Source organism: Chelonia mydas, chromosome 7, assembly GCF_015237465.2.
Source record: "Chelonia mydas isolate rCheMyd1 chromosome 7, rCheMyd1.pri.v2, whole genome shotgun sequence".
Taxonomy (NCBI): domain Eukaryota; kingdom Metazoa; phylum Chordata; order Testudines; family Cheloniidae; genus Chelonia; species Chelonia mydas.
The window spans coordinates 36665345-36674371 of NC_057853.1; the positions used below are offsets into that span (position 1 = coordinate 36665345).

The following is a 9027-nucleotide window of genomic DNA, read 5'->3' on the forward strand; positions in this document are numbered from 1 at the left end:
TTATTCCTGAATGGTTTTTGTTTCCCACCTCCGCTCCCACCCAACCTAGCACTTATTGCTATCCCTGGATGTAGTTCCATTTTGAGATTTCTACCATTACATTTCACTATCACAAAGTATAGTTATCACTCACAATCTGCATTCATATCAGTGATTTCATTCTCTATAGTTTCTGTTTTACAGTCTTGGGAATGTGGAGAATTAGCAGAAAGTGATTTGTTGCCTGTTACTGTTATTGCTACAGTAGAAACACTGGGTTTCATTCAGCTCTGACATACACAAGTGTACTGCATTTAGTGGAGGTACTCCTGATTTAGTATAGCCAAAGCTGGTAGCTCTGCCTATTATTAAGGCTGCCTGACACTTCCCATTATAAGACACTCTTTTCAGTTGCTCACAACTTTGCCAAACGTTAACAGTTCAGACTAAAATTTTCCATGATGGGTGTCTGCCTCAGTTTTGTTGTTGTTTAAGTTTCAGCAAAAATGGTTCTGCTATTTCCAACACAGGAAAATATGTTTTTTTGCCCATGTTAAAAATTCTTACAACCATTTCAGGAGTGCTGGGACAACTTATATAGTGGGGGTGCTGAGAGCCATTGACCCAAATTGTAAACCTAGTATATGATAGAAATCATTTCAAGCAGGGGCAGCAGCACCCCCAGCACCCTAAGTTCCAGCACCTATGAACCCTTTCACTGACAAGCTCTAGTACCCCTTGCCTTTTGAGCAAGTGCTTGAAACCTGGTCGGGGAGGCCTGCTGTCAGGGATGTGTCTTTTGCTGTTCCTGTAAAAAACCACCACAAGTTTGGCCAAGCTATAAGCTTTTGAAAAATTTCACTTCACACTTGCTGACATGCCCATGTTGTGTGTTCTTTGTTACCCAAGTGTCCAAAATCAGGCTCTAGACATCCCAAGTTGGGTACCCAAAATTACAGGCCATGTCTACACCATAAACTTTGATTGACACAAGTTATGTCCGTGCACAGACGCCAAAGTTAGAGTATCACTTATGCAAGTTTATGTACTTGGCTTGCTGCGTTGGTGCTGAGCGTACTCACCAGGAGTGCTTGCATCAAAGTGCAGTGCACCATAGGTAGGTTATCCCACTGTGCCACACGCTCCCATCTTGTGCAATGCCAATGGCTATAGCTGCCTGTTGCATGCTGCATAATATATGTGAGGCAAAGGGAGAAATGCTGCCGCTGGCATGGAGGGTAGAGGTAGAGCGGAGGTCCAGTGAGTTTGAACAGCCAGACACAAGGGCAATTACAAGAATGAAACATGGAGCGATGCGGTTGTGGGATGCTTTGAAAGAGCACTTTAATGGTCAGCCATATTAACATGCTATGCTTGACTGCACCCTGGCCCTGAAAGTTTTTGGGCAGTTAGGAATTGTGTAGTGCTTTAGTGTACATATAATATAGTGTCTTACAATGAACCTATCAGCGATTGTGTTTTGCTGTACATTTATAAACTATTACATTTTCTTTTACTGAAACTATGAATTATGTGGTGCTTGCAGTACATTTACACATATGCCTGGTTGTTTTCTTGACCCTACAAGTCCTGTCTGTGTTGATGTACACATACAACTACTGGCTGCTTTGAGTACTGCAGTAGGTATGAACAAATTAACATTTATTTATTTTTAAAGAAAAGTTTATTGACTGACAAAAGGGGTGAAAAAATGTGCAAATAAAAAAGGGCAATGCAAATTTCAGACATAAGTTAACCAAATGGAACTTTAAATTTAGAAAAGCAGCATTTCAGTGCACTAATATAGTCCATTTTTGCTACACATAGACACTGACCCGCGAGAGGCATAGTTAGTTTGTGAAGCTGTGGTTGTCCACAGCTGGGGATAGGAAGGACTGGAAGGGGTAGGGATGAGACCCTGACGACACATGGAATGTTGCGGGTGTGTAAGGAGGTGCTGAAGTGTAGTTCTCCATTAGCTGTAGTGAGAGGCAAGCCCATGACTGTTGAACCTGTAGGTCAACAGGAGTTTGTAGCATTTATGTTTGCTATTGGAGAAGCCCCATTATACCCTGGTGCATCTCCTTCTGTAACTCATGCACCTTTCCCTCTAGATACCGCCTGTAATATTTACCATCCAGGGAGTCTGTTGACAGTCTGGTGCAGCACTGACTTGCAGTATCTGACTGAACTTCTCCTCCTGGTCAGCTGTTCTACAGGTGTGGCAGGGGATAGAACCGCTCAAGACGGCAGTGGCAGCGGCTACAGATAACGCACACAGAGGTATCATATTTTAGTCCCATCAGAAAGCAAATGTTAAGTTCCAGAACTCCCTTCCCTTGCTCCCCAAATGTTTTAAACAAGACATGGTTATTGACACTTCAGCTATGGAGTGCCTTGGCACAGCTCCAGTCTCAGTCACGGTGAGCATGGCCTAGTTGGAGGTTGGGGACAGGGAAGGAGAAGGAATTAACATTTTCAGTTGCATGAAACAATGTTTTGATCCCTAGTTCCATGGGTACAAATAGAGAGCCATGGCACTGAAAATTGGCACTATTTTCCATAGACAGTGGTGATTTTAGTGGATCTCTCACTTCTGACGGTAACAAAGGCACAAAGAGCACAGTTGCATCTGGTGTCCGGAAGCTGCCCTGGCCCATACACCACTAGCCTCTTCACTGCAATGGTGCCAGCTGAACTCACTGGGAAGTGGTGTGGGAAAGTGTCCTACAGCAGAGGAAGAAATAAGGCAGTCAATCCTAGAAACCCTCTGGAGAGGTTTGCAGAGTATGTCCATGAAAATTTCATACCGATCTCTTAGGAGGATTCAAGGGACAGGCCCCCACACCCCAATCCTCCAAGGGAATGAAAAACAGATAACTATTTCTGTTTGTTGTACCACTACCTCTTCTCATAGGAGTTAAAAAAAAAAAAAAGGAAGAGTTGATACCTGTGTCTTGGTAACTTGGGGACAGGATGGGCGCCATCTTTACATTTAAACACTGTTAGGGAAAATGCATGCACACATGTTGCTTCTCCTGCATTGGGCTCATCCCTGCTTGTCTGTTGGGCATTGTGGGATAGCTGCTGGAGGGCTGTTGGTGACATAGTGCAAGTACATCAACCATGACTTAAGGTCATTTGGGGAGGTGTGTTGCCATAATGGCGCTTACATCAGCAGGAGACAAATTTGAGTATAGACAGATGCATAAGTAGGTCAGTGGAAAATCTTATGTTAACCTCAGCTTCACTTCACAGCTGTCCCTCCTACCGTCTCCTATCCTGCCCTGCCTCCCCCACTTTCCCTTCCCTTCGGTTGTTTCATACCTAGATTGTAAGCTCTTTGTAACAGGGACTGTCTTTTTGTTCTGTGTTTGTATAGCACCCAGCCCAATGGGGTTCTGGTCCATGACTGGAACTTCAAGGTGCTATGATAATACAAATAATGGATACTTTTGACACTACTCTTTCAGAGCCTGTTTATCGCCATTTTAAATGGCGATAACAAGACCCCTTCATCTCCCAGAGGTGGTGTAATATAAATTCGTGTTTGTGAACCACTCAGATACTATAGTGATGAGTGTCATAGGACAGCCATGAGAAAAATACTATCCTTACAACATGGTTTAATTAGCATGCAGTAAATAAGGCAGGGGCCCACCCACTGAACAATGAGGATAAAACAAAACATTGAATAGCTGTTTATTCAGTGAGCACTGTCTATTCTGTGTGCTGAATAAGGCAGAGTGGAAAAAATAGTATGGGACGTTCAAAACTGTATCATCATGCATTTGCACATGATGGACAAATTAAGGTTGCATGAGCAACTGTTCCTAACTTTTGAGTACTTGAACCTTAATGTTCTTTTAACATAGTTTGTCTGTAATACAAGCATAAGGCAGAGGAGAAACAGGCCTATTATCTTGTTAGAGTTTCTGTGTGTGATGCTTCAGATCAGTATCTGGGTGACAACACAGCAACTGCCCTGTTGTGAAGGACAATGCCAGATTTTCATAAGACTCTCACATATATCCCCATATCGAGTATACTCACAACTGGGGTTTCTTAAACCTGCATTCAGTGGGGAACACCCAGTTGCTAAACCCCAAAAACTAAACAGAAGCCCCTTATTTCTGACTATTCTGCATCTTTGTATCAGTGATGTTGTGTTCCTCATTAACAAGATCTTTGCTGTGTCTATTCTCTTCTATATAGGTTCTTTTACTGCATTGATCACTGTAGTATCTGGAGCACCTGTATGTGTGTTCATGTGGTCAGGCAGGAGTGGCTGGAAAAAGCTTTACATAGTGTCAGCACTGCTTCAGGATTCTCCATAGCGCTTAAGATTCTTGTCCCAAGTTTTCAGCCTCTAACTTCCCGCCGAGGTTGCTGTTGTCAATCAATGCCATAATGCGAGAGTGTTACAGCTTAGCTTGCCTAGTATGGAGAATCTGTTCCTACCCCTCATACTGGAATCAGAAACAGACTGCTGCTCTTCCAGGAGTTGTAAGATTAAGATATTACCGCCATGCACTTTGCCTCGCTCAGGATTAAGGGTCACGTTACCAAAGGTGAAGAGGATGTCTGCCAGACTGGGACTCCTTTCCAATGGCTGCTTATTTAGGAGTCCCACCCTTCACAATTGGCTCCTTGAGCAAGCTGCATTAAATAGGGCAAATGTGTGTATGCATTGGCACACGCATGTACATGTGGTATGCTTGCTGGGAAGGTCTCAAGCTTAATCCTAGCCTTGCCCTGCTTACACATTTCTCTAGGCGGTTCGGCTAACATGGGGAAGCTATGTCTCATAGTTGCTATAAGGGAATTTGACCCAGATCTTGTGAGGCTCAGTCCAATGCCTCACCCACAAAAAGACACTTCGGTATGTTCAGGCAGGGTGGGCATGGAAGCGTTTGGTTTTATGCTAGTCCATTCACCCATCACTACTAATACCCTGATAAGGGAATAAGCTTCCAGTACTGAAATGATTTTGAAAGTTAACAGAACTAGTTTTTGTACAGGTAAGTCAGAATGTTCTGTCCAATTAACACACACTTAAATGACTTGTTCAAGTACGAGATCTGTTAAGTAGCGATGGATTAACTGAATTGCATAAAATACCCTCCCATGCATATCCTGTATAAACTTCATCACTTACTTCCAGAAACAAGCTACCCAGAGATTGAAATTTTCAGAGATGTGTTCTTAATTCTCATTACTAGCCAGGACTAGATGATCCAAACCACAAGGGCTGTTCCATCTGAGACTAGAAGCAATAGTGTTGGAAATCTGATTGTAAGCTCTCTAGGGTAGGGAATGTACTATTTGTAAAGAACAATGTCTTTACAGTGTGGTACATCTTATTAGCATTAAAACAAGATCTCATGAAAGCATGTTCCTGTGAGACAAGTTTATTTCTGCATTTGCCAGTGGGTGCATAGTTCAAAGAAGCTTCAAATAAGCATCCAAAAGTTTGCTAATCTGATCCTTAACGCTGAATTCTTGAAGCTTACCCCTCCCAGTGATTCATCTGAAGAGCAGTCAGGCAGTTTGCCATCACTCAGTGCACAGAATTTATTCTGGATAGCTTTTTAAAGCTTTTGTTTGCATGATCCACTGTATTTGGAAATGTAAGTTACAGAAGTTCATGAGTTGTAAGGTGGTAAATCTGGTCAGCAACTCAAAAAAGAACATCCCCCCAAAGAAAACTAATCTTCAGTGACCAAGGAGTCTTTCTGCACCGCTTTATTCTTAGTGCGCACAGGCTTATAATAAAACATCTGTAAAGCCCTTTGGTACAGGGACAGTCTTGTGGTGTGTGTGTACAGTGCCTCACGCATGATTGGAGCACAATCCCTGATTGGGGTCCCTGGGCCCCATCAAAGTCTCTACTTGAGGAGAAGCCAGTGGAGGCAGGGGGACAGCTTCCATTAAAACTCAGCTCTCTAGCAATAGGCCAGAGCTCTAACAAGAGTCTTCTCAAGGTGACTTTCAAAAAGGCTCCCTTCAGAGTGGTCAACTGGATACTTGATTTCTCCAGCCTGTACACTTGAGTAAAATCTTGCAGTCAAGGAGGCCCTCTGGACCCTGTCCCAGTCTCACTGCTGTGATCTAACACCCACCCTCCTTCAGTACAACTCCTGGTGACATCTCTTAAAATCAGCTGATCTTACCATTCTCAGGAGGCATTGGCTTGTTTTTCTAGGCCTGCCCCAGAAACTTCCATGGAAGCACTGAACTCATTGAATATTAGAGCTTGGTTGGAATTTTTTTATTTGAATGGTTTTTGTTGAAATCAAAATGCTTTAAAATGTTGATTTTTATTAAGTTTTGTTTTGAAAAATGAAACAAGGCATTTTAGTAACAGTGAAGTGTCCCATTTTAGAATGGGAAGTTGAGAGTTTTTTTAACTCTTCAACCTACTCATTCATATATGTTTTAACTTAAAAAATCAAAATCATAACAAATGTTTTGATTTAATGAAAATCAATACAAAACAATTTTTTTCCAAAATTTGCAAAAAATTTTGACTTTTTTTGTTTTAGAATGCATGGGGGGGGGGTGTTTGGGAACCACCACAGAATTTTCCTTAAAAAAGAAAATCCAGTTCCCACCCAGGTCTATTCAATATCAGTTGGAAGAAGTTGGAAGAAAAAGCCATTCTACAAATTAAAGTATCAGCTAAACTTGGCAAATACATTTGAAGTTGCCTGTTATTTCATACTCTGAGACTAGTCATTAGCAAATGCATTTGGCAATCCTTTTTTGGGTATTATTTTTGTTTTCCCAAGCAAAGTAGTTCCATTCCACTGGGCATTTAATCTTTGGTTTAATGGGAGTATATTGATTGTTTTAAAGGTCCAATTCATTAAATCCTGCACAAAGTCTTTCAAAAGAAAACAAACTTACAAAGTCTTCACCCAAGTCCCAAGCTGGGCACAGCCACTCCTCCCTGGAGGTCCAGCTTCCTCCTCTCCTAGCATCTTTTAACTAGAGAGCATCATCTTCTCCTTGCTGACTCAAGGCACTGCAGGAGCCTTCTCATTACTTACAGTGCTTACAGACATCTGCCCAACAACCTGCAGCTGTCTGCCCCTTGATAAGGCATAGCTGTCTTCCCTTAAGTCCTATAAGGCAGCAGCTAATTATAGTCCAGGTGCACTAGATCCTGCTCCCTCTTAAAGGGGCCCATCACCCTGCAACAGGAGCACTGCTAGCTCTGCCCATAATACAAGGCGCACACAGCATATTACCTACGTTTTTTAAAGTTGCTAGAAGTACCTGTCATTGTTTCATTAGCTTTGGACCTATGAAAGGCATGGAACACTGTTCTTTCGGATGAAGCTGCCAGCGTGCTATGTCCCAGGAGTTTCAGCTGATTGTGCAGAGTAGGACACTGGGAGGGGAATGCACAGTCCAAAAGCTTCACACAGAAGCCTTCTGTGCAAGGTATTAAGGTAGCATTACCCCTTCTCGACCCAAGCAGTGAGACAAAAGTCAAGGTCCTGAGAGCTAATGAGTTAAGCGAAGAAATTTTTAATGGAGCCAGGCATTACTGTTACAATCCTATTTACAAAGAATGCACAACGTCCTCTTTCTCTGAACACAGCAGGAATCAAACAGCAAGAGACTGTTTCTTTGCTTCCCAGTCTAGCCCCCTTTCTTGACAGCACTCAGCCCAAGCTGTGTCTGGTGCTTCCTTGCTGCCTCCTTGCTGGGGTCTTTCTCCTCATTCTCTGTCACATCTATACCCCTCCACCAAACAATGCCCAGCAAAACACCTCCACTCACATATACCTTTGGTTTGAGTGGAAGCTGCTATTGTTTCAGCTATTTCTTACATTTATCCCAAATGAAGGGTGATGGTTATACCCCTGGTTTCAGTGAGGTTTAAACCAGCCCATACCACTAGACAAAATTAAAATAGCTTGCCTTAGGCCATATCCACACTATGGGTGTTATAAGCAGCATAGCTATGGTGATGTAACCCCACAGTGTAGATGCAGAGTACCATCATTGGAGAAACTCCACTTCCCCAGGCAATGGTAGCTAGGTCAACTAGGTGTCTAATTCTTCTATTGACCTAGCTGCATTTACGCCAGGGGATAGGTTGGTATAGCTATGGTGCTCAGCGGGATTTTTCACGTCCCTGAGCACTGCAGATATGTCAATCATAGGCTTTGTCTACACTGGCAACTGAACAATAAAACTGTTGTTGTTCAGAGGTGTTAAAAAACCCACGCCCCGAAAGACAAAAGTTTTGTCAACGTAAAGCACTGGTGTGAACAGCACTTTGTCGGCAGGAGCGCTCTCCTGCCAACAAAGCTACCGCCACGCTACTGTTGGGAGTGGAAGTATTTTGTCAGCAGGAGAGCTCTCTCCTGTCGACAAACTGGCTACACTGCGCGCCTTTTAGCAGCACGGCTGTAGCAGCAAAGCTGTGTCGCTAAAAGGTGCGTAGTGTAGCCATAGTCTAAGTGTTAAGTGTATTCCAGGCCTCAGCTCTCCAATTTCTCATGTATTCAAGCATCCCACACACTGAATTCTGCCCTTGTTGAAAAGATAGTTTCCTAACTGATACGTTTTTTATTTTAAAGTTGCCATTTTGTTAGCCACTTATTCTTCATAATGATCTTTGGATGGAAAGGTACATAGAAGTGCATAGCTTCTCTTTATCACAGTGTGGTTTTCTTCAGCTAATGATCAGAATATGTGGATGAACAGAAACACTTGTGTCTACAAAGCTTCCCACCCAACTGATCCTCAAAACAGGCAGAAGTTCTCCCAAAGGGGACTGATCAAGCTGGGGATGCTTTTACATAATTAAAAATAAAATCACAAAAAAAGGTGACACCATCCCCCGCAAACCCATAACTGACCAACTGGCAATGGAAACCCGAACACTAGCACACATGGAGACATCATGCCTTTCTTTCTTCACAAGCTTGGGTAAACAAGGCTAGCACAGTGTCCTGAAAGTCAACCATTCTGAGCTATGTATATGTTCTAATACAGGGGGTCTCCTCCTGGAGGGGTTTCTGGTAGAAT

At 42.9% G+C, this 9027-nt stretch overlaps 1 long non-coding RNA gene across 1 annotated transcript; it reads right to left on the reverse strand.

Moving 5' to 3' along the window:
* Positions 1 to 1296: 1296 nt before the first annotated feature.
* LOC122466633 lies at positions 1297 to 7065 on the reverse strand. The gene is made up of 2 exons (XR_006292295.1): positions 6889 to 7065; positions 1297 to 2706 (listed from the first exon to the last, which is right to left on the reverse strand). It is a non-coding gene; the product is annotated as an uncharacterized LOC122466633 (long non-coding RNA).
* Positions 7066 to 9027: the final 1962 nt, after the last annotated feature.